At 43.6% G+C, this 23,601-nt stretch overlaps 2 long non-coding RNA genes across 3 annotated transcripts in view; one reads left to right on the top strand and one right to left on the bottom strand.

Moving 5' to 3' along the window:
• Positions 1-23,601, bottom strand: part of LOC140641828 (uncharacterized) — a 223,548-nt gene that overhangs the window by 8,988 nt on the left and 190,959 nt on the right. The window contains exons 9-10 of the long non-coding RNA XR_012038423.1: positions 3,518-3,750; positions 2,153-3,372 (exon numbers count right to left, since the gene is read on the bottom strand). This is a non-coding gene — a long non-coding RNA (uncharacterized lncRNA). The remainder of the gene's footprint in view (positions 1-2,152; positions 3,373-3,517; positions 3,751-23,601) is intronic.
• On the top strand, positions 4,984-19,847 carry LOC140641827 (uncharacterized). 2 transcript variants are annotated; one of them, XR_012038422.1, is made up of 4 exons: positions 4,984-5,132; positions 7,046-7,142; positions 9,208-9,312; positions 19,760-19,847. It is a non-coding gene; the product is annotated as an uncharacterized lncRNA (long non-coding RNA). The 2 variants fall into 2 exon arrangements; XR_012038421.1 differs by lacking the exon at positions 9,208-9,312 and having other exon boundaries at positions 4,992-5,132.

Below are 23,601 nucleotides of genomic sequence, written 5' to 3'. Positions count from 1 at the left end.
CTTTTGGAAAACAGCATTTCCAGAGAGTAAGCAGAACCAAAACTAAGTATTAATTGCCTAATAACCACAGTTTTAACTGGATGGGATTTTATGAGATGCCCAAATTGGGCGCGCTGTGTGTCTAGGCAACAGGACTTGAAAATTGTCATTTTGATTTCTCTCAATAGGTTCTAGCCCTTTCCATTAATCTTTATTAATGGGATGGGTAGAAATGGAAAGCAAAGCCAAAAGGATGCTGAAATTTCTCAGAATTAGAGTAATGTGACATGTAAATAAAACCTCTCCCCCACCCACCCACCCCAATCCCTATGAACGTCTGTCTTGCTTAGGGAATAAAGTCATTTTTCTCCATTAGACCAGCTCTATCGAAAATGTCAGCATGGAATTGGAGCCACTGTGGGCAAGACTGCATTGTAAGTGCCTGCAAATAAATTGCTTTGACCTGAGGCATTTCTATTTCGAACAGAATGGAGAGGCTGAGCTGGTTGCTTGGCACTACATAGGAGGCACACTGGTGGCACAGACCTCCCTAGAACTCTGCAGTAAGTGAAGCGCCTCTCCACCCCCTAGTTCTGCAGATGAGGAAATGAGGTAGAGCTGGTGAAGGCCTGAACCAGCCATGGGAGCTCGGGGGCTGGGATCAGGGGCTGCATTTCCATTCCAGACTGCATCCTGCTGAAGGAGGGCGGGTAGTGTATGCTGAGGTGAGAGGCATGGCTGGAAAAGATCTTCTGGGAGGTGAAACTCAGCAGGGTCTCAAATGTAAGCAGCAGTTACAAGGGCAGGGCAGAGTGAAGGATGATAGATTCAGGGAAAGTGGGGCTGTCCAGGTGTTGCAGGGATTGTGGGAGGTCGGTGTTGTCTTTGGAAGTAGGTGGAGGTTGAAAGGTAGGAGGGCGTCCCATTCCTTCTAATCGCCTCTACCTGCTTTGGGCCAGCAGCTGGTTCCCAGAGGTGGGAGAAGGCAGCTGTCTGCCCTTGCAGTGGGGACCTCACCTGCTCGCTGTGCACCAATACCCCTCCGATCTCTATTTCCAACCAGACTGGATCCCTCCCACCCCCGAGGTCCCCACCTCTCTGCATCTGCTCTTCCACAGGAGTTGAAAGATAATGCTGCTACCACGCGTCTAGGGAAGAGGGGGATGGAGGCTTTGGGGGGATGGGCAGTAAGAGAAGAAAGGCTGCTCGTTCTCAGCCCTTAAGAGAGTCACACACTGGGGACCCCTTGTTCCCTTCAAGGTTTTATTCACAGTCCCAAAGGGTGGGAGCCAAGGGGACCACTCGAGCTTCAGGCCTGCCATGACCGACTTACGGAGCAAGGTTGAAGTTTCAAGGGCTTGTCTCCTGCTACTCCCCAGCCCTGCAATACTGTCCTCCACCCTAATCCCAACACAAGCAGGATGATCCTGCCACACCGAGGCCTCAGTATTTGGTGCCTGTGCCATTGGGGTTGGGTTACTGGTGAAAACTGCAAGCAGTTCCTGGAAGCTGATGACTGGTACCCCTTTATAAAAGTGGTGTTCATGGGATCCCTGGGTGGCGCAGCGGTTTAGCGCCTGCCTTTGGCCCAGGGCGCGATCCTGGAAACCCGGGATCGAGTCCCATGTCGGGCTCCCTGCATGGAGCCTGCTTCTCCCTCCGCCTGTGTCTCTGCCTCTCTCTCTCTCTCTCTCTCTGTGTGTGTGTGTAACTATCATAAATAAATAAAAACTTAAAAGAAAAAAAAAAAAAGAAGTGGTGTTCAGAAGTAGGCCCACCCTTCTGGCTTGGGGAATGGCAGCACCATTTGATTATCTGAAAATTCTGAGGGCATTTGATTTCTTTGGGGAAAACAAAGCATTACAGAAACCCTGTAATAGCACTGGCTTCATCCATTGCTGGAGCTGGCTAGTAACCGGCCCACAAGAGCAGAATGTGCACCTCCCTTCTTGACTCCATGGCCAATGATCTGTTTGGTGGCTCAAAGACAGCCATGGTTGGAATATTTACACCACAGGTAGTGGCAAATAATCACTGATTTTATCTCATTCCTGTGAAGAACTGCACAAAAGCCACCGACCAGAGCAGAAAATGGACTTCCTGGTATAGATGCAGTGCCAAATTCCAGCATGTGGGAATGGCCTGAAAAGCCACATAGAAAAAACCATCACACCTTTCACAAGCACTCTCTTGATGATCTTGGAACAGACATCACTTTTTTTTTTTCCCCTCCAAAACAGGGATTCTCTTCAGAGCACAATAACAAGAAACCTCAATGTGGAATCAGAAGGCATGGGTTTTAGTCCTCAACATTGACTGGATACATGTGCTCCTGGGTTGGTTGGTCTTCTAGCCTCAGTTTCTAGAATTCTGTGATGAGGCTGTCAAACTACTTCCCACCCTGATCATGAGGACTGAACAAAAGAATAGCCATCAGCAATAGAGTTCTGGGCAAACAGTAGACAGTAATATGAGTAACAGTTGATCGAGAAAATGTGGGAACCATCTTGCCATCCAAATGGAGAGTTCTTCTCTTCCTTCAAGAATTCCATCCCCCTGGGTGACTCTACCATTGCTTCAGTGTTAGGTTGGCACCTCCATCTGTCCGGGCCATTGCAATCTGTGCCCGCTCAGAAGAGCTGCGAGGAGGAAGGTCCTCTTCAGGCCCTCTCTGCTGGGGGTTCTGGGGGTGATTCCCTTGGGAGCTGCCACAGCCAGATGCCAGCAAGCATGATAGCTCTAGAAACATTTCCAGCTGTAACATCTTTGATCATGGGGAATTCTCTAGACTCATGAAGAAACAAATCTTAACTGTGTTATAAGCATGCTTTCTTACTCTAAGACCTCTGGAGAAAGAATTGTCTATTGCTCGGAGTCTTAAAAAGACAAGTCCTAGCAGAAGGTCTGAGGGCGGGGCTCTGCTTATTGTTGCTGCAGAACAAATCACTCCAACACTTAGTGGCTTAAAATAACCGTGTTAGTATACTCACAGATTTTGTGGGTTGGGGATTTGGAGAAAGGACAGGCTTGACTCTGTTCCCCAATGTCTGAAGACTGAAATGGGAAAATTCAAAGGCTGGGAGTGACTCAGCAGCGAGGAACCGGAATCATCTGGAAGCATCTTCACTCACATGTCTGGCTGTCGGCAAGGACCTCAGCTGGTGTTATCAGCCAGAGAGCCTGCACGTGTCCTGTCCCTGTGGCCTGGGCTTCCCCACAGCATGGTAGCCGCACGTCTCTTCAACGTCGGCTAAGGACTCCAAAAGCAAATGTCCCAGCTCCAAAGACAGAAGCCCATCTCCCTCTCCAGCCCGGACCGTTCATGACCTGGCCTCAGAAGTCACTCAGCCTCGCTTCTGCAGCATTCCGTTCTTTCTGAGCAAGTTCGGTGCCCTGCCCAAGATTCAAGAAGAGGGAAATTAGAGTCTATATCTTGATAGGAAAGTGGTAAGGTTCTAGAAAAGCAAGGGAATGGGAAGTATTACTACTTCCATCCTTAGAAAATACGTCACAGGTATTTCTCACATGGGCCCTTTACCTTCCCATCTGTATAATGTGGAGAGCTACAGATTGTGATGTCTGTCCTTGGCCTTCTCCTCTTCAAGCCCAAGGCTGGGTCAGCTCCATCGTTCCTTCATGATGTCCCCATTAAAATGATTTTGCAAGCAGCTTGGGAGCCAAAGCCATGACTTGTTCATCTGGAATCTCCCATCCACATGCTGCTCCTGGCACAGAGCAGAGCCCAGAAGTGGCTATTGAACTGGGATTATTCTAGAACATAATAATAATTTTAATAAACATTTAATAGGGCTTCTAAGGTGCCAGGTACTGCTTCTAAAAGTGCTAAGTGCTTTAGAGATATTAACTCACTTAATTCTTCAGGGTATTTTTAGGAGGTAGGGACGAGTGTGCAGCCCCCATTTTGCAGACAAGAAAGCTGAGGCACAGGCTTTGCCCACAATCGCTCAGCTAACAAGCAGCAAAGCCAAGATTTGAAATCGACAGCCTGATTCCTAGAGTTTGTACTCTTAAGCACTATGCCACACTGCCTCCCAAGGGGTGGGAAGCCCTTGTCAACCAGACAAGCTGTTAAAGCTTCCATGTCAATCTGCCACCTCCTTGCACATATGCAAGTGCTTGCCCTTTCCAGGTGTCCATGCGATCATCAGGTAATGCAAAGGGACTAGATTTCTACGGACCTTCCAGGCCTACTACACATGCTGTGTCTCCACAAGTGGATGAAGCCAAAGCCCAACCTTTTATGATACAAGCTTTTATGGTCCTCCAGAAAGAGCTTAATGGGGTCTTTACAAAGGTTATTGAGGACCCAAAGTCCTGGGATAAAAATCTTGTAAGGCAGAATACAGCACTCATTTCAGGGCATTCATCCTAGGAATGTATGCTGAGCACCAACTCCTGCCAGATGCCATGTTAGCCCGCGGATATCACAGGGAATCAAGATACGCAGGCCCTCCCTCAAGCAGCTAATGGTGCTCGGTGGGGGGGGCTAGGGGAGTGACCTGACCAGAACACAGAACCAGGAATTACAAGGGAATAGGGAGATGAGTGTGATACCGGGGGTGCCATGAGCGAGCATAGCCACGGGATCCGCCTTTGAGAGGAAGATAAAATATTGCATGATTCTCATTTTGTGATCCTGGCCAGCTGAGACTCTTTTTCTGGGACTGCTCAGAGCTCTGCAGGAGAGGCAATCTGCTGAGACACGATGTTCTAGTCCACACTGTCTTTTCTTGACATCAAATGCTTGCCTGACCTACACTCATTGCTCCAGTGGGCTTTTGGAGCTCCTACTAGGCCAGCAAGAGGAATGAGGGCACATGACCACAGGACCCCAGAGTGCCATTTTGACCCCCTTTTAATTCTGATAGCGCAAAAAACCAGCATGATGAGGAAGAGCCTGGCAGACGGATGGCAGCACGTCTCCACCCAGACAGGCCATTGCCAGATGCCTTTCCACTTAGAAAGGGACTGAAGGAGGAGCAAGGCCTGACAAGGTGGGCCGGCATTAGGGAAGCAACAGGCCAGGAAGAGACTACAAATTGGATCCCTCCGGCCCGGGCTGCCTGCAGCCGGTTCTGACGCCTGAACTGACTGCCCCATCAACAGCCAGCACAGGGGAGAGCTGGTGAAAGGTAAATGCCTTCCATTTGTTCCGCTCAGCAGTGCTATTAGTAGCACACGGAAAGAATTTGGGTGTCAGATTTTTATCCCGAAAGCCTCACTTAGATAGCAGGGTATTTTGCTTACATAGCAATCTGCTTCTGATAGGATTTCCCTCCTGTTTGTTCAAACTCCCCTGCTCCATGCCTCCCGAGAGCAAAGCTTTGATTTCTTTTTTCTTCACCCCTTCTCTCCTCCACCCTTACAAGGATGACCGACCGCGGCCATTTTCTGACTCCTACTGGGTAGAGGCGACTCCTACTAGGTTGAGGCGCCTCCTCCACCCTCGGGATTTCTTGTCCCTCCTGAGACCAGGATCATCATCATCTCCCCTCACGAGCAAGGCCGTGGGGCTCAGAGAAGCAAAGTCACTGATGCAGGTTCTCACAGGAGGGACCCACCCCACTCCACTGCCTCAACCCCCCCGGAAGTGCTGCACAGACCCTGAGTCACTGGGACCTGGTGGCACCTGAGTGGCTCCAGTTTATCATTCTTACTCACTACGGATGTGTCAGCATAGGCTTGGAGACGTTTTCAAGCAGTTTTGTAGCTTTCATAAAACATGTTGCATTTTCTCTGAGAAGGTGATTTTTCTAAGTTTAACAAAGAGTCAGAGTTTTATTGTTATTTAATAAGTAGCAGGGGTTTTTGTTATCCTCTTGTCTTATTCGGTATCACGGAGAACTTGCTACATCTACTTCAAGGGAATAAAATGATACCAGAATAGATTTATGGAAAATGAAAACAGGAACTGGCAAACTCAATGCTATTTCACAATTATTTGCTAAAGGAGTTTGCAACACTTGGATTTAGTTGCTTTTCTCTCTCTTTTTTCTGTGCTGTTTCAAATGAACTAATCTGAATATAAAACATTTTGAACTTGCTGGAATGCCACATGCCTAGCCTGGAGGTGGAGGAGGAGAACCCTCCGAAAAATCCAAATATTGATTTGCATTTCATATAAGACCTGCTCCGCTCCCATTTCCCCTAAATTGGGAAGCTGATTTCTCTGTAACCTCAAATGAGCTTGAGCTGCCTCTTTAGAGAACAGAAAGAACAATATCCCCTTTAAAAAGAAGCTGCTCCCGCTGTGGTGTAGGGGCCACCGATCTGCGTTCTGGTCCAACGACAAAGGCTGGTGAGCCTTTGAAACATCTCTGAACCTCGGCATTGCTGTGTCTGAATCCTCACGCCTTTACCAGAAAGGCTGCAGAGAGGCTGATCTCTCCCATGTAAGTGAGACAAGTTCATGAAAGAGTTTTAAGTTTTGTACAATCTAGTGAATGGAGTGATCCCTGGAGCCATCCCCACAATCATGATCCAGAATATAACTTAATGTACAGGCATGAGCCTAACTGCACCTGCCATGCTTACGTGAAATACTTTCCACAGAGCTACCTCTGATCTGGTTCCGACAAATGTATAATCTATAGTTAAGACTACATGTTTATGAGTGATTCCAGGAGTTTGTGATGATTCAGTCAAGGGCTGGGCTTAAACTGACCTTTGGTACTAAAGGCGGAAAAAAAAAAAAAGACTTGCTTTGTCATTCATTCATTCATTCAACAAACCTTGAGTGCCTTTTACAAGGAAGCTCAAACAGAAGCCTTCTGATAAGGAAGAATTTAAGCCTTTTAGAAGCACAATTTACACAGGCTTTCCATATGTTAAATATTCATTTACCAAAGATGGGTGGGAAATTGCCCTGCAACCTGCTAAGGTCATAGAAAGGTGAGCCACTCACTTTAGAAATCATTTTGACCTTACTTAAAGTAGGTCCCAGAGATTCCCCTCATTCCTTGTGGCACCATCTGATACAGTTTAAAATGGTCAAGCTTATTTTAAATTTGCGCCCTACCTTCATCTAGGACTCATCCCTTTCCAGGTAGATTTTCTCCAGTTTTTTGGAAGCAGGAAGATTGTACAATTAATGGGCCGGGAGTGGAAGGCAGGACCTCAAACGCACACACAGGCTTTTTCTGGTGAGTGTTCCCAGGAGTCTATGTCCCACCTCCTTTGCAATGGCCTGAGATCCCTGGAGAGTCTCACCTGGTCCTTTGGGGCTTGAATCTTCTTAAAAGATTAGTTTCTACCAGCCTGCCACCTTGACTCTTTCCACCACAGCCTGTATAAGCCAGGCCTTTTTAGGGGTATTTGATGGATCTCTGGGGCCACAAGAGGCTTCCTTTCATCACCTGGGCTTCTCCCCTCTCCTCTCTGGTTCCAGAGTGTGGGTGGAGATTCACAGGAGGGACTGCCCGGCAAGCAAGTGCTGAGGTGTCCTGTTCCTTAGACACAGGTTTCCTAAGGTCTGAGGCAGGGGAAGCTCTTCCCTGAAAGGACACTGAGAGCTGGGATAACCAGGACATAAAGAGGGTGCACCATATTCTAAACTTTAGCAGGAGATGGTGGGGTACAGAAGAAAAAGCACAGACTCTTTGGGGTTGTACTGAGTTGCTTGTACAAGCTTGTCATTTCAGCACAAGCCACTTAGCCTCTGTCCTCTCATCTGCAGGAGGGGCATGACAGTAATAACCCTTAAAGATTTACTAGGAAGACTAAATGAAGAAACTATTGTCTGCAAAGTAACGAGCACTGCAACTGTGCAGAATAGCAGGCCTAGAAATCTCAGTTAACACCATGGCCCTAAAGGGGCAGAACATTTTCTCCTTATACCCTTCTAGATTCTTCGGGCTGGTCCAATAATCAAATTGACATAAGACAGATTAACAAGACACAAACAAATTTCATCCATACAAAAGCCCCATAAAGACATGAGACCCCAAAGAGCAACCAAGTAACTGAGGCTTATAGAATATCCTAAGGCAAGAAAGGGGTACTGGGGCTGGAGTCAAAGGGGAGGAAGGCCATTCACAAGAAGGGAGAGATGTTTGGAAAACACAGTCGCCCTGTCATGCAGGTAAATTTCATAGTGAAAGAGGTAATGACTCTCTTCCTGACACACGCTCCCTTTCCAACGTGAATTTAGGCAGTCAATGGGAAGGGAAAGAGCTTTCCCTGAATCTGCTGGGTTTTAATTGCCTTTAGCTCAAATAATATTTATATCAAACATATTTTGGGATAGCAAAATCAGCTCCCTTTTATCCTATTACAGCCTCATAAATACAATTGCAAGGTTGAGGCAGCATGAGCTGCTAGTATCTTCCAAAGCAATGGTGACAATGGGGGATGAGCCCACTGCCCCACAAACGTCCGGCTCTGGCCTTTTCCTGTACCCTCTATTTTTCCCAACCCCAAAGCTTATTCTAGGCACCATCTACGTCCCCCATCAAGAATCACCTCCCTATCTTCATTCCGGCATCCCTACCAAGTCCATGTTCAAAGGTTATAGGACAAGGTCCTCCACTGCTGTCCTCAATGAGTCATCCTCATTTCTCCCTGTGGGTGCCCGAGCCCGGGCCCATGTTGTCTCCCTGCTGTGCTACAATACTGCCCCTTCTCTGGCCTCCCTGCCTCTGATCCTTCTCGCTCCCGCATCCCCCACCTCCACACCCCCCAGACCTGAACAAGCCTCCTATGTGTAACCTCTGGAATGAGGTACACAAGCTGTGGGTGTTCAAGCCTATCCACTGAATACAGAAAGACAGATGTTGGCACCTTCTGTTCTATCTCATTCGTTTTCATTTCTATTTTTGAGTATTTTCTACTTCAGGCTAACATTTACCGAGCACTCACTCTGCAGAGCCCCATTGTATTTACTCTACACCCTCATCACGGCCGCCCTGGGCCATCGTCATATTTTAGAGACAGGGAAACTGAGGCACAGCTATGCGCAGTAACTCGCCTGTGGTTGTACAGCCAATAAGTGACGGAACTTGTGCTTGTAGAAGTAGTCATATACGATAACACATGTGCCTATTTTATAAATAAATAGAGATGTACAAATAGGGCAGAATGCTTGAAAATTTTTTTTTATTTTTGCTATGGTTGTACAATTTTTAAAGTTTTAGATTAATCTATACTCTTTACCTTGACCTTCCAGTTGTATTGTATCTGGCTACTGCCTACCTGCACTCTTCTTTCTAGGGACTTCCCTCCCAATACAGAAGCACAAGGCTTCCAGTGTCCAGGTGTTCGCGAATGCTCTCATCTCTGACCACAACACCCTTCCCTCGGGACCTATTAGCATAGGTGAGGTTTGAACAGCATGCTTTACTGGGAAACTCAGTATTGTCTAGAAGACACCTTTCAGGTGATCTGACTCTGATTTTATGGGAGCTATTTTACAACTTTTGGAAATTGTAGATGAATGATAGCAATGTGAAATAATTCTTGTTTATAGATATGTAAATCATGTCCTATCCACAGAGGTTCCACTGGCTTTTCTCTTCACTGTGAAAGAAGCTGGTTTTACCTCTATTTGCACGTTCATTTTAATATTCCTTACCTAGACATGTACCAGTTTCTTTGGATTCTCCCAATTTGAACACCTGCCTGGTTCTCTCACTGATTAATGAGTGAAATGAAATTTTGAGCACATGTCTATTTTTTACCTGTATGGGCATCACAATACTATCCTTGTTTAAATGATCATTAGCAAAAGTGAGTTTTGACCCAGAGCCCATGCTCTTTGGTCTCATCCTGTTCATACAACCAACTGTCACTTAATATCTACCTAATACCAGGCCCTGTGTTGGGAGCTAGGGATCAGCATTAAGTGAAATATGGTTCCTACCACCTAGTGACTCCAGGTCAGAGTAATGGGAGAGGAAAAACAAACCCAGAAACTGTGGTATCAAAGTGAGGAGTCCCTACCCTCAGTTGGGAATATGGAGAAATTTTCCTGAGAATTCAGGTAATAATTAATATGATAAGATAATCCCATTACAACATATACTAAAATTCTACCCAAAAAGCACTGGATTAAATAAAATTTTATGGTGACTCTTACTTAAATGAAGTGAGTAAACCTTGGCCACATTTGGTTTCTCATGAGATACGTTAGCAATGATATTTGGCCTACACTGCATTTTATTTTTTTTATTTTTTTTTATTTTTTTTTATTTTTTTTTTAATTTTTATTTATTTATGATAGTCACACACACACAGAGAGAGAGAGAGAGGCAGAGACACAGGCAGAGGGAGAAGCAGGCTCCATGCACCGGGAGCCCGACATGGGATTCGATCCTGGGTCTCCAGGATCGCGCCCTGGGCCAAAGGCAGGCACCAACTGCTGCGCCACCCAGGGATCCCCTACACTGCATTTTAAATAATAATGTACTGCTTTTGAAAGAATATAGTTCAATATTTCCAAATCCCATGTATAGAACTAATTGGAGTTATTCAAACAATAATAATCAAACAGCCCCATCTCCATGAAAAGAAAAGCACAAAGCTACACAACAATGGGACATATAGCTTTCTTGACACCAGGCCAAAAGAATGCAAGCATGTGTGGATTTGAAATTAGAACTAAGACATATATATATCCAGCTGCGCTTTGGGTTGCTTATCTGCATACAAACTCATCTCTCCACCAAGTCAACTAATTTTATTCATCATCTTCATTCCAAGTGCCATACCCAATCACTTATTTGTTCATTCATCCATCGTCCATTAATCCATGATTCATCCTAAAATCTGAATGCTGTTTGGGTCTACAGAAGCTTGAGGGGGTAGATGATGAAAAAAACCTCAGTTCTTGTCTTCAAAAGACTCATAGTCTTATGAACAGGGATGGAGGCAGGGCCCACATATAAATACCCATAATGCTAAGTAATTGTGTTATCATATAGATTATATTTAGAGGGACATGAGAGTATACGGGACAGTGATAACTTTGGTATGGGCAAGCAGAAAAATGTCTACCACAGGACAGACACAAGGCAAGGCTGGACCAGATACATCTGACATGTAAACTTATTCCCACTTTCAGGAGCATGTGCATCAAGAACATGTTAAAGTTTAATTTTCAGGGGCTCCTGGGTGGCTCAATCAATTGAACAGCTGCCTTTGGATCAGGTAGTGATCCTGGGGTCCTGGGATCGAGCCCTGCATTGTCTCTCTGCTGAGCGAGGGGTCTACTTCCATTCCCCCCCCCCACTAGTGCTTTCTCTCTCTCTCTCAAATAAATAAATAAAATATATTTAAAAAGTACAATTTTCAAAAAGCTAAAACATGACTTTCCTGCAAATATAAAAGATTTTCTTTTTTTCCTTTTCTTTCTCTCTTCCTTTCTTTTTTCTTTCCCTTTTTCTTTTTGTTGAGTAGAGATGCAAAAATTTCTGACTATGATTATATTGAGCTTGTGTGATTTATGCTACAATGACCTCAATGGGATTCATTTCAATGGCAGTGAGTTTACCTGGTTTGGGGTTTTTCCATGTCAATTGTAGCAGCAGTGGTGGGACCAAAAGAATGAGTTGATTTGCCAAATCATACTCCCCCTCCCCAGAGCTTTGAGAAGGTTCAACCAGCACAGAATAAGAAAGAGCCTGGTGTTTTTAAAAAAACAAAGAGAAGTTTGTTATAATAGACAAGTAGTTTAGGGCATGGGAACGATGGGGCAAAGTAGTATGAAGAAGTTGTGGGTTGTGTTCGGAAGCATGCAGATTCTGAATCCTGGGCCTGAATGAAAGGCAAGGGATCAAGAGTGAGACATGGTCTATCATTCACATTAGCAGGACTGCTCCGAAAGATTGGAGTCAGGACACTCAACAAGGGCATGGGGATTATTCTCAGCTAGATTATGAGGGCTTAGGTATTTTGGAGAAATATTGAAGGAGGAGAACTCATAGAGTCAATAACAATTCACTTGAGAAAAGATGAGAATCTCTCAGTTTCTAAATCTGAGTGTCTGAGAGGAAGGTGGTGCCATATTTTTTTCAAAAAATAAAAGCAAGTTTAGGAAAATGGGTTAAAGATGAAATTTGTGGTCCCAGATATAGTAAGCACTGGTAAGGTACTGAGAAATCCCAGGAAACTACAGAGACTCAGAAGGCCCATGAGTCTTTGTTGTCCATGATGGGCTTGTCTTGGAATAACATGTGCTCTCGAAAGTATTTATAGAAGAAACACAATCCAAGGCTCATGTCACAATCCTGGCAGAATGTGAAGCTTCCACTGTCCTTTTGGTCAAGTTTTTATGAGGATTCGAGTACCTGCCCTGTGTCAGGCATGGGCTGGGATGCAGAGGCTACTCATTCTCTCTGTCCTGTGAGAGTTCATAGTATCTGAGAAATGAGTAATAGCAGATAACAGTGAGAGGCAGGGAGGGGACTAGAGCGCCACAAAGAGAAGCCCACCCATCTCCTGGCCATAGGCATCCACTCTCCAGGGGCACAAGGTCAGATGGCCACAGGGTTTATGTGCTGCCTTCCTCTGATATGAGAAGTCACTCACAGGAGGAAGGGGAGAAAGTAACTAAAAATAAAGTGGTTTCTGATTTGAGTACATTGCGACATTCTTTGGGTCATTTTAAGGAACAAGTCCCTGTATTCTTGCAGGAAGAACTTGGAAATCAGCAGCCATAGATGATTTGAGTTACAAAATGCTTAAGGCCTGAACTGGGCTTCTAGAAATCCTTCAGACATTGCTTCTCCCTAAAGGGGAGAGAAAACTTAATTTCCCTTCTCTCTTCTCTTTCTCCTGCCATCTCCCTCCCTCTTCTCTCTCATCACCCCTGCACCCTACCTCTCTCCCTCCCTTCCACCCAACCCATACCTCTTTCTTTCTGGAACACAGGTGTTAGGAAATAAACTGATTTGATCCCTTTACTCCTGAGAGCATAATATCACCAAAAGTTCAGGTTCAGGTACAAGGTCTCAAGCCTTTTAAAAGCTGCATATCTTTTCCAGAAGTCCTTATTGGAGGGAGGTGAGGCTTTCCAATTATCCTTCTCAATCTCCCAAAGACTACCTTGTCTGTGAAGCCTCCCAATTAGACATGGTCCTCCATCCTTGAAGCTCACCTAGCACTTGACCTGCATCTCTCTCTCTTTTCTGTTTCTTATAATAACAACCTACACAGACAGTGAGTTTCACCATGGCAGCCCTAATACCTAGCACAGTTCCAGAAACACAGCAACTGCTCCATAGTCTTTGATGGATGAGGGAATTTATCATTGACTCCTCAGCACTTGTCACAGTGCTGACCACCTAGTAGGCTCCCAATGGCTCCCAAATGAAATCATCAACATGAACTCAGCTTGTCTAACAGGTATTAGGTATTCAATGACTGCTTACTGTATGGTTTCCTTTTCTTCCCCACTCCACCTCCAACCTGAGCCTAGTCTCGCATTTTGTTCCCACTTAGTCCTGGCCATGGATTGAAAACCATTATTTTAATGAGAAACTCTCTGTACTTTGCAACTTTCATATAAACCTAAAATTATTCCACAATATGAATTAATTTTAAAATTAAATTTGTTCTTCCTTTGGAAATTTTCTTCCCCCAGCTAATCACCAGAACACTTGGGAAGTTCTTTTTTATAGCTCTTTTCATTGAGAACTCTGCTTTTTATTTAACAATTTACATGTACATGTGAAAAGCCATTTATATAGCATTCATCCTGTGCCAAGAACCATTCTGGCTTCTTAATAAATATAACTCGTTGAATTCTCAGAACAACCCTGTGGTAGTAGTATTCTCTTCTTACAAATGAAAAATGGAAGCATGGAGAGGTTAGGTAAGAGGCATCAGGAGGGACCAGGCAGCATAAAGTATGGTCATCTTAGGATGTTATTCTTTTCCCGGGACTTCTTTCCTCATGAGCTGAGACATGATCTCAGTCCATTCAGCCTGAATAATGCAGTATAGGAGGTTCCATCATGGGAGATGTGCAAAAGCCATATCACACAGCTCAGAAAGAAAGGCTACCATGTATGCTCTCCCTGCACATTTCGTGGAAGCAAGAATGATCTCTCTTTCCATCAGTCTGCACCCAAAGCCAACTTCATGTCCATTCTCAGCTGCTGAGTTGAGGCCAAAGACTAGCCCAGCTGACAGTCAAGTCACTGCTTTATTCTTTTTGGGATGAGCATGAGCCCAATGCATCTTCACACTACATATATTGTGTTTTGTGTTTTTCTAATCCATTCCCAAATGTTTTAACTATTCCCTTTATGCTGACCACTGTCCCCAGTTTCTGCCTGCAGACTCCTCTTCGGAGATCTGGCCCTGTGTGCTCCTGCCTTACTGTGCAGCTGAGACTGCCATCCCTTGGGTCACCGAAGCTGCCTTTGTGGCCTTATCTTCCACTTCCTGTGCTGACCCACTCTCCTACTACATCCTCCCACCAACAAGGTTCAGATTCTTCTAACTCTTTTCGGTCCACAGCCTGGTTCTTTCTTTCCCTCTTCCTGAAAAAAAAAAAAAAAACAAAAAAAAACAAAACAAAAAAACCCTGGTTTATCCTAATCCCTGTCCATCTGGTAGATTCCTATCTATATTTTATAACTCATCCCAAATATCTCCCCCTCTTAGAAACTTCCCTTGACATTACTAGATTGCAGAGAAATTACTTCTGGGGCCACACACTGACCATCAAGGCCATGAATACCCCATGCCACAGGCCTCCAAGTCTGGCCTAACATGAATCTACACAACTTTCCTCAGGATTTTTTTTTTTAATTAACAAACACAAATTGAACTGCACAGATCTTATTAAGTGTATAATTAGAGGAGTCTTAATAAATACAGACACTCACAGAATAAACACATCAATTAAGAATTAGAACATTACCAGCAGCCTGGAATATTCCCTCATGTTTACCAGTCAATCTACATCTCTAGGCCCCATAGATAACCATCATCCCATATCTTTTACCAAAGATTCAACTTATGACCTTCAATCTCATATCAATGGAATCTGACAGTATCTCTTTTTGTCCAGCTTCTTTCACTCAATGTGTTTTTAAGATTAATCCTTGCTGTTTCATACATCAGTAGCTTATTTTTTTTATTACTGAGTACTATTACATTGTATGAAGATACCATAGTTTGTCCATTCCCCTGCTGATGGACATTTGAGTTGTGTCCAGTTCTGTGCCACCGTGAATAAAGCCATCGAAAACATTTATTTTCAAGTCTTTTTGTGAACATATATTTTTACTTTTCTTAGATAAATAGCCTTTAAAAGTGTCTGATCTTGCTACTACCAACTTATCAAACTCATTTTCCATCTCAAATATTTTCAACGTGTTTCCTTGGCTTAAAGACCCAGTCCAAGATTTTAAGGACCACTCCCATAATAAATCTATGAAAGAGCCATAATTAACCCCAAAACTCAGAGGAGCCAAGGGGCTTGCCCAAGGTGTTGCCCAAGGAACAACACAGAACTGGAAGATAGTTTCCAAACACAAGGCCGGCCCACCTCATTGCTTTTTGAGAATAATGCCCCCAACAGTATGTGTATTTGGTATGCTCCCAAACACACATACCATTCCCCCCCTTGCTTAAAGCTCCCTCAAATCAGCCCCCTTTTCCTCCAGCCAGTGTTTTAGGGCCTTCAAAAGTCAAGAATCCATAAAGGGCTGGTACCTCCAGTATCCATTTTTCAAATTGATTCCCTAGCTACCCCTGGCAAATAAATATCAACCAGCCAACTACGGATATTCCAAGATTTCTGATAACCCTGTTATGGAGGAGACAGTATAGATCACTGAGCCATCAAAATATAATTCATCTAGTGCCAAATTCAACTGAATGAAAACCTTTGAGTGTTTATTTTATACCAGATGCAGGGGACACAGAGATGACTAAGGGCCAGTGTTGAGTTTCAGGGAACTCACAGCCTAATGAGGGCAGATAGATTATTAAATATTGCAGGCACCTGGCTGGTTCGGTGGTTGAACATCTGCCTTTGACTCAGGCCATGATCCTGGGGTCCTGGGATCGAGTCTTGCATCAGGCTCCCCACAGGGATCCTGCTTTTCCCTCTGCCTATGTCTCTGCCTCCTTCTCTGTGTCTCTCATAAATAAATAAATAAAATCTTAAAAAAAAGAATATTAAATACTGCAAACAACAGAGGTCTTAGCTTCAGTTGTAAATGGTGGGGGAAGACTTCCTTTCTGGAGAAGCTGTGACTGGAAGTTTTCTTAGAGGTAATGGCACTTGTGATAATCCTTGTAAATTGATTTGTTAGATTTCTACACTTGGAATACTGTCAGCCAAGTCCCAGTGCTGGAAGGGCACATAAGATAATGAGGGCAGTGACCAGGACAATGTGGCTGGGGTTCCCACTCATGGAAATGGTTTAAACACAGGGTAGTGAGATTGGCTGGCTGGGACCCCAGTGCCATTCTCCATAGGTTTTGACTTCCTCTGATGGGAATCAGAAAGCAGGTGCATGTTTAGGAAGATGCTGGAAAGCTGAGGAGATGGACTATGGAGGAAGAAGAGAAGAACAGCAAGGATCCCAAAAGTGGCATTGGACAAAAGACAGAGGCCTTGAAGGAGAGCAAGGACAGTTGATGGGAAAGGAACAAAAGTAAGAAACTCAGAAGAGAAGTGAGGTCTTCAAGGACAAACTAGCAGAGCAGAAGAAAGAGGCCCTAACGGCCAGACCTTGTAGACGGCAGCCCCAAGGACAGAAGAGGGCATCATGGAAAGTGGTGGCATGGGACAAGCTTGAGATGAGCAGTGATGGAGATGGGGCGAGGCCCTGCTTCGGGGAACGGGGCCCCAAAGCAAGTGAGCCTCACAAGGTCAGACATTGTTTGTTCTTCTATTAGTTTGGGTTTGGTTTGGTTTTTTAGGTTTGGGTTGGGCAAATGCTGCTGTAGACTCCTGGGAGCAAAAAATACAGGGAATGGTTCTCAAGAATTAACAAAGCACTGAACAGAAATTAAAGTTGAGAGGACTTGCTCCTCTCTTCTTCAGACACCCTTAACTATGAGACCTTGAGGAATTCACTTCCCACCTAGCCTGTCATCCTCAGCTTCCTTCACTGCCATAGTTCACACCTTAACCATCCTTGCAGGCATGTTATGAAGATCAAAGAATAATGCAAATAAACAAAGTTCCAGAAAGCATCAAGTGCCATTCTAATAAAGCTAGTCTTGCTGACATCATTACTGCGGCTACTGAATGCTGCCAGTCAGGAAGGGAGACTTAATGATGGGACCAGCCCCGTACGCCAGCACCTAGAGAAGGTAAAACAATCACTGGCAAGCTCTCCTTTGGCCCAAGAAAATTTAAATGTTTAGTGTCTGTTGACTCGAAAGCATGACACATTTTATAGTATGTTTCTAAGTAGCAATTTTCCATGAAAAAGAACAATGTCCCCTGGCTTGAGGGTTTTTAGCAAGACTTGCTTATTTTTCCTCCTCAAAGAACTTCTAAAGATTTCTGGAAATACCAAATCACCCTTGAATCCTTTAATTTCCTACCAATTACCCACAAAAGGACTTCTGACTAATGTAATAGAGTCTAACATTCTGAAGGACACCAGGCATCCATTCGGACAAACTGTAGGACCTACACAGAGCAGGGAAGGTGAAGCAAGAGGGGATTCACAGGCTCCCCATCTTGCCCTCATGTAGGGACTCCTACCTAAGGAGACATTCTGATGGAAAGGGGATTTTCTACAAAAGGGGCAAATTCTAATGGACAAAGAAGACCATACTCTGTGCTAGGGGTGGAAAGTTCTGGCTTTGTCTGTCACACACACCTGTCGAGCACATACACTACCCACCATCAGCAAACCTCTGAGAAGACGCTGTGGTCCATTCACATGGGAACTAAACAAGGTTCCTACATTCTAGGAATTTTCTGTTTCTCGGGTCATTGCAAAGCAAGCTGCTGACCATTTATCTCTCTTCGAAAGAGCTTTAGCTGCGCTGCCTGTTCAATTTCATTTTCAATCAACAAAAGTGTGATTTCATTACTTCAATGTCGATGCAATAAGGTCAGTCTGCCACTTTGTGCCAGACACATTTTCCTAGGCCCAGGGTTAGGTTGCCTCTGCCTCATGCTGCTTACAACCCAGGGTATTAAACTGATTGGGGTCAGAGCAAGATGTGATCATTAAGAATCCTTTCTATTTGCAAAGGTCACACTTCTTGAATGCCGCAATCTAATGTTTGTTTGTTTGTTTGTTTGTTTGTTTGTTTTGGAAACTCATGGTTAGTATTCTGACAACCCAGAATGAAATGAAGAATTGTGAAAGAGTCAGGTTCACTTGGCCTGGGTAGACAGAGAAGCTGGACATTTAGAACTCCCCAAATCTGCATAGAAGCCAGGATGCTCTATCTGTTGAGCTGCCTATAGTGGTCAGAATAAACTAAACCCATTAGAAATCTAACTGTCCTTAGCCAGCTCAGCAAAGGCTTCAGGCTGCAACATAGGGGAAGGCAGGGCTAAGAATAATACTATGATTTAAAAAAAAAAAAAAGAAGGTAGAGAGAGAGGAGGAAACAAAACACTCTGAGGATTGGGCAAAGTCTTGCAAACCAATGTGAAGGATACACAGGGGAATCCTTCTCAAGGTTGAATTGGTGACTAGACCAATTTACCCTCCCTTAAAAACACTGGCATTGATTAGCGAGTGTGACTTTATGGGCTATTTGCAGCTTTAGTTTTCATTCCAAGAAACTGGCAGCGTCTCTCACCACTGATCTCCCCAAATTGATGGATGGTAGCAATTATATAGAGTTATTTATGTAATGTGTTGTAATAGCAGCGCAAGTTGGCTGTCACTTTGACCCAGACACCCCCTTGCCCAATTATAAGAAACCCCATCACAGAGCTGCCTTCAACCAGGGGCTAGGGAAAGAAAAAACAAAACAAAACAAAACTCTTCACCCCACCTCTTAAGGAAATAGGAACTTTGAAGGCCTTAAGAGAAAACCATGCCTCTTTGGTAGAAATACTTAATAGTATTGCTCAATATTAACTTGTCTTTATGATTTATCAGTCCATCCCAGCACTTATTCTTGCCTGTTCTGGTAACAAAGATTATTAATTTAAAGATTAAATTCTAGTTTTTCACTAAGGAGATGCTTAATGACTCTGCATTAAACACAAAGCATTGGTCTTGTCTCTAGGGGAATACAAAGGTGAGCCACGGCTCCTGTGCTCAGGAAGCAAGGTGACTGGCAGCTTTACGATGAGAACAGAGATAATAACCATCATAACCACATCTCATTTATTGAGCACCTGCTGTGTACTTTGACACACAGTCCCTTACAACTCTTCTCTCCTGCCCTCTGGCCTTTAGCCATTGACTTGTCTACTTTTCCATTACCATGGGGTATGGTCCTGACTCAAGGTCTTGCACTGTTACCTCTACCTGGACTCTTCTTTGCCCAAATGTCCATGTCTCATTCCCTTACCTCATTCAGGTTTCTGCTCAAATATCCCTGTATCTGGCAGGCATGTCCCAACCACTCCAGGTAGACCAGCAGCACCCTTACCCTACCTCACCCCATTTGTTTGTCTTCAGAACATTTGTCACTCCTGACAAATTATATAGTCATTTGAAATTGCCTGGGAATCAGACAGTTACAACAGCTGTACAGTATCATGATGTACTAAAAACCAAGAGTGAATTTTAAAATATGTGAATTATGTCCCAATATAGCTGTTATATAAACTAATAGAATGAAAATAATTTATTGTCTCTTTTTCCCCCTCTAGGAGGCAAGCTGGACTTAGTTCCCTTTTCGGGCATATCCTTGGGGCCTAGAGAAGCATAGAGCATGGAGAAGCAATTCAATAAATATTTGCTGAATGAAGAATGAGGTTCCTTGCATGAGAAGGAAACTTAAAAACTAAAAAAGCATTGATCAGCCATAGGATATTGGTGTTATTTCTGTTGGTGATAATCAGTTTCTCCTAGAAGACAAATAGAATAACCCCTGGCACAATTTGCTTGTCAAAGAATTCACTGCAATCTTTTTCTTTTCTTCTTGTTCTTTTTTTTTTTTTTTTTTTTTAGTCAACTCCAATGTCATCAAACTGAGAAGTAAGATTAGAATACTTAACAAGTACACCTGGGTGGCTCAGCAGTTGAGCATCTGCCTTTGGTTCAGGGCATGATCCTGGAGTCCTGGGATCGAGTCCCACACTAGGCTCTGCACGGAGCCTGCTTCTCCCTCTGTCTATGCCTCTGCCTCTGCCTCTCTCTCTGTGTTTCTCATGACTAATCCAATAAAATATTAAAAAAAAAAAAGAAGAAGAATACTTAACTGATAGACTTCTAGATTCACACACACTGGCTCTGCCAATCACAGTGTATGACCTCAGTGAAATACCTTATTCTTTGAAACCTCAGTTTCCACATCTATGAGATGGAGGATCATAATATCTTATTGAGTTCTTATGAGACAACACAACTGAATGCACATGGAATATTCTAGCAACATCTAAATGTATACTAAAAAATAAAATAAAATAAAAAAATAAATGTATACTAAGCAGCCAAGAAATGGTTCATATCTGCCAAAACACAAGATCTTGAGGATACTCATACTTCGTATACTGGTACAACAAAACAAACAAACAAAATCTGCTTCCCAAGACATGTGAATTTGGGTTTCAAAGCAACAAGAAAATGCCATAACTACCCTTCCACTGGATGTCTAGTTACATCCCCACTTCACTTCCCATCTTCATGAATGCACGCCTTTTACTTCCACATCGTGGGCATTGCTCAGCACAGCAGAGTAGAGAGAGTGCTGGTTTTCCTTCTTCTCAGACCACCAAGGTTTGAAACTGAGATCTGCCTAGCTGTAACCTTGAGCAAGGAACTTGGATACTATGATCCTCAGCTTCTTTATCCATTCAATAGAAATCACATGCATCTCTCTCTCTCTCTCTCTTTCCCTCTCTGTCTCTCTTCCTGGATGAGTCAAAGTGGAACATAATAGACAGGCAAACACAGTATACATTCCTAATAATAGAAGTACCTTCTATTCCCTGCCCCACTCACTGGGTGTCACCTTAAGGATTGTTCAGAAATGCTTTTTCTCATTTGTTATTCAATCATCCAATACTGAATGAGGGCTTACCCCTGTGCCAGAGCCTGGGCTTAGAGGAAACATGAGTTTATAAGACAGATGCAGTTTATAGTCTGCAGGTTCCCAGGCAGAAGCAACCTCTACTCTGCCCTAGTGCCACATTCCAAGAGGTCAGTTAGACCTGGGCTCCGTAGGAGCAGAGACCTATAATCCTTCCTCTTCTGTCCTATCATGGCTCTAAAACTGTAGGCATTTGAATTCCTACAGGGAGGAACTTTTGGTCCACTCCTCTTAATCATACAAATGAACAAAGGCAAACTATCTCCCTAGCTTCTGAGAGTTCAGGGTTCTTTAAAACGATGAAATCTGATTCTAGGCCTTAAAGGCTAATGATACAAGAAGCTGGGCTGTAATTAGACAGGACCCCAGTCTTGGGCAGCATTAAAGGAACACCAGACTAAATGTTCATACTTGGAAATAGTATCCACCTATTACTAAGATGATAAAAATAAATAAAAAATAATAATTTTACAAAAACATGGAGGTACCATTTCAGTGAATTTTCTCTGCAAGACTGAGGTTTTCCTTTCAAAAGGGAACTTTTCCCTTATTTTGTGGACTAATCACCTCATTGGAAACAAAGGCATTAATACTCATGGGTAATAAGGTGATTTAAAACTTTGGGTAGAATGCAAGTCAACCTGATTCCTAGACTCTCCCTGTAGAAAGCCCTGTGAAACATTAGAGCACTTTTATTGCTTGCCCTTAGTCATAGTTGGTGGGAAGAACACACCCTTCTGGAAGATGCAGCCTATACCATGCTTGGGAAAGAAATGGAGTCTACCCTGGTCCTTGACATGAGCTCTGACCTTTTGTCCTTGAAAGATAACCTTCCGGGCCAGGTAACACTGTGTGCCTATAAATTTATATATTAGATCTATTTTCAAGGCTTGCACTGGCACTGTCTGAATATAACATTTGCCACATGGATCATTGTCTCTCTTAAAAACATCAAATCCAGATCTTTAGATTTCCAATGCAGTGTTTTTCATCTGCTCCACAGCTGTCTTGCAAAATTTTACTGGGGCCATCTTGGAAGTTTATACACATACACACACACATACACATATAGTGTATATATGTATAGTAAAGATATATAAGATTGCTCTTTTTTTTATGGGCAATAATGGGAAACCAAAGTACAGGCTAGCTATGAGGAAGCAGAGAACAGAAGTCCCTCCTCTTTTCTACCTAGCCCTTTTGCCATACTCCTGAAAATTTAAAGTAGTTTTAATGAACTGAACTTTCTTTAGAATGCTCAGTCTCCATCTGAAGAATCAGTATGGATTCTGTTTTCTACATTTCTGAGTGAACCACTGCAAGAGAGGGCAGGGAAATGATCTGGGGCTCCCAAGCACAACCATAACCACTTATGAAGGGCAAACTTTCTGGCGGGGTACCCACAGAGCCAGCCAAGTTCCACTGTGGTGTAAGGGTACACACACACACACACACACACACACACACACTTCTTTCTTCATGGTTATGGGCAGTAGAAAAGTTCTGAAGAGTCACATGAAATCACACATTCATCACATCACTCAGTAAGCAGCTGTAACAGATAATTTTTTGGGGAGGAGTATATAATTATCTTTGTCTCCCCTTTGTACTTCATACTTCTTCATTCATGATTTTCCCACTATTTACATCTGTCCCCATTTTCAAATCTCTTTACCTATTGGCTCTTGAACTTCTTAGAATGCATGGTTATAGAGGAATAAAACAGAGGATTTTTAAGTTATCATATTCTTGGACATGCATTCAGGAAGCCACTGCTTGTAAACTCTACCAATATTCAGCTCAGAGTGGATGGACAGCCGAGATCAGGCACCCCAGAATCTTTTTTTTTGGCACCCCAGAATCTGACCTCCTAATCCCAACTGCAAAATTTGTGGGAGAATCTGGAGGAATCTGCTGCAGAATGGGCTTATCAACAGCCCTTATCAACTACTTTTCTTTCTACTTCCTAAACACACCATAGTCAAGGCTTAGGAGCAAGGAAACTAATTTCAAGGAGAAGAAGGAAATGCCATGCCAATGGCTACCTCAGTGCCTCATCTCATTGCTCAGGAGCATATAACTGGCTGTCCCACACGCACAGCAGCAATTACTGAAGGGGCGTGGATGGCCAAATGTTGACTGCGGCTTCCTTTTCAACTCCATTCCCATGGTCCTATTTTACTGAAAAGTGAATGCAGCTTTCTCCACTCTCCAAACTGAAACTATTATCACTTAATTTTCCTTAAATAGTCTAGGACCATGGTGATTAAAAAAATTTTCAGTAATTCCCCATTTCTTTTTACTAAGAAACACAACAAAATTCAACATGTTCTCACTTGTCTTTATTTAAAACCTCTTCCATAATATATCTGAAATTTGTGAAAGCTTTTCTTGGTCAATATTTAAAAACAGCTTTCAGGGGTACCTGGGTGGCTTAGTCGGTTAAGTGTCTGACTCTCT

Source organism: Canis lupus, chromosome 10 (genome assembly GCF_048164855.1).
Source record: "Canis lupus baileyi chromosome 10, mCanLup2.hap1, whole genome shotgun sequence".
NCBI classification, from domain to species: Eukaryota; Metazoa; Chordata; class Mammalia; order Carnivora; family Canidae; genus Canis; species Canis lupus.
Note: the sequence above shows the minus strand (reverse complement) of the source record. Positions and strands in the feature narration are given on the sequence as shown.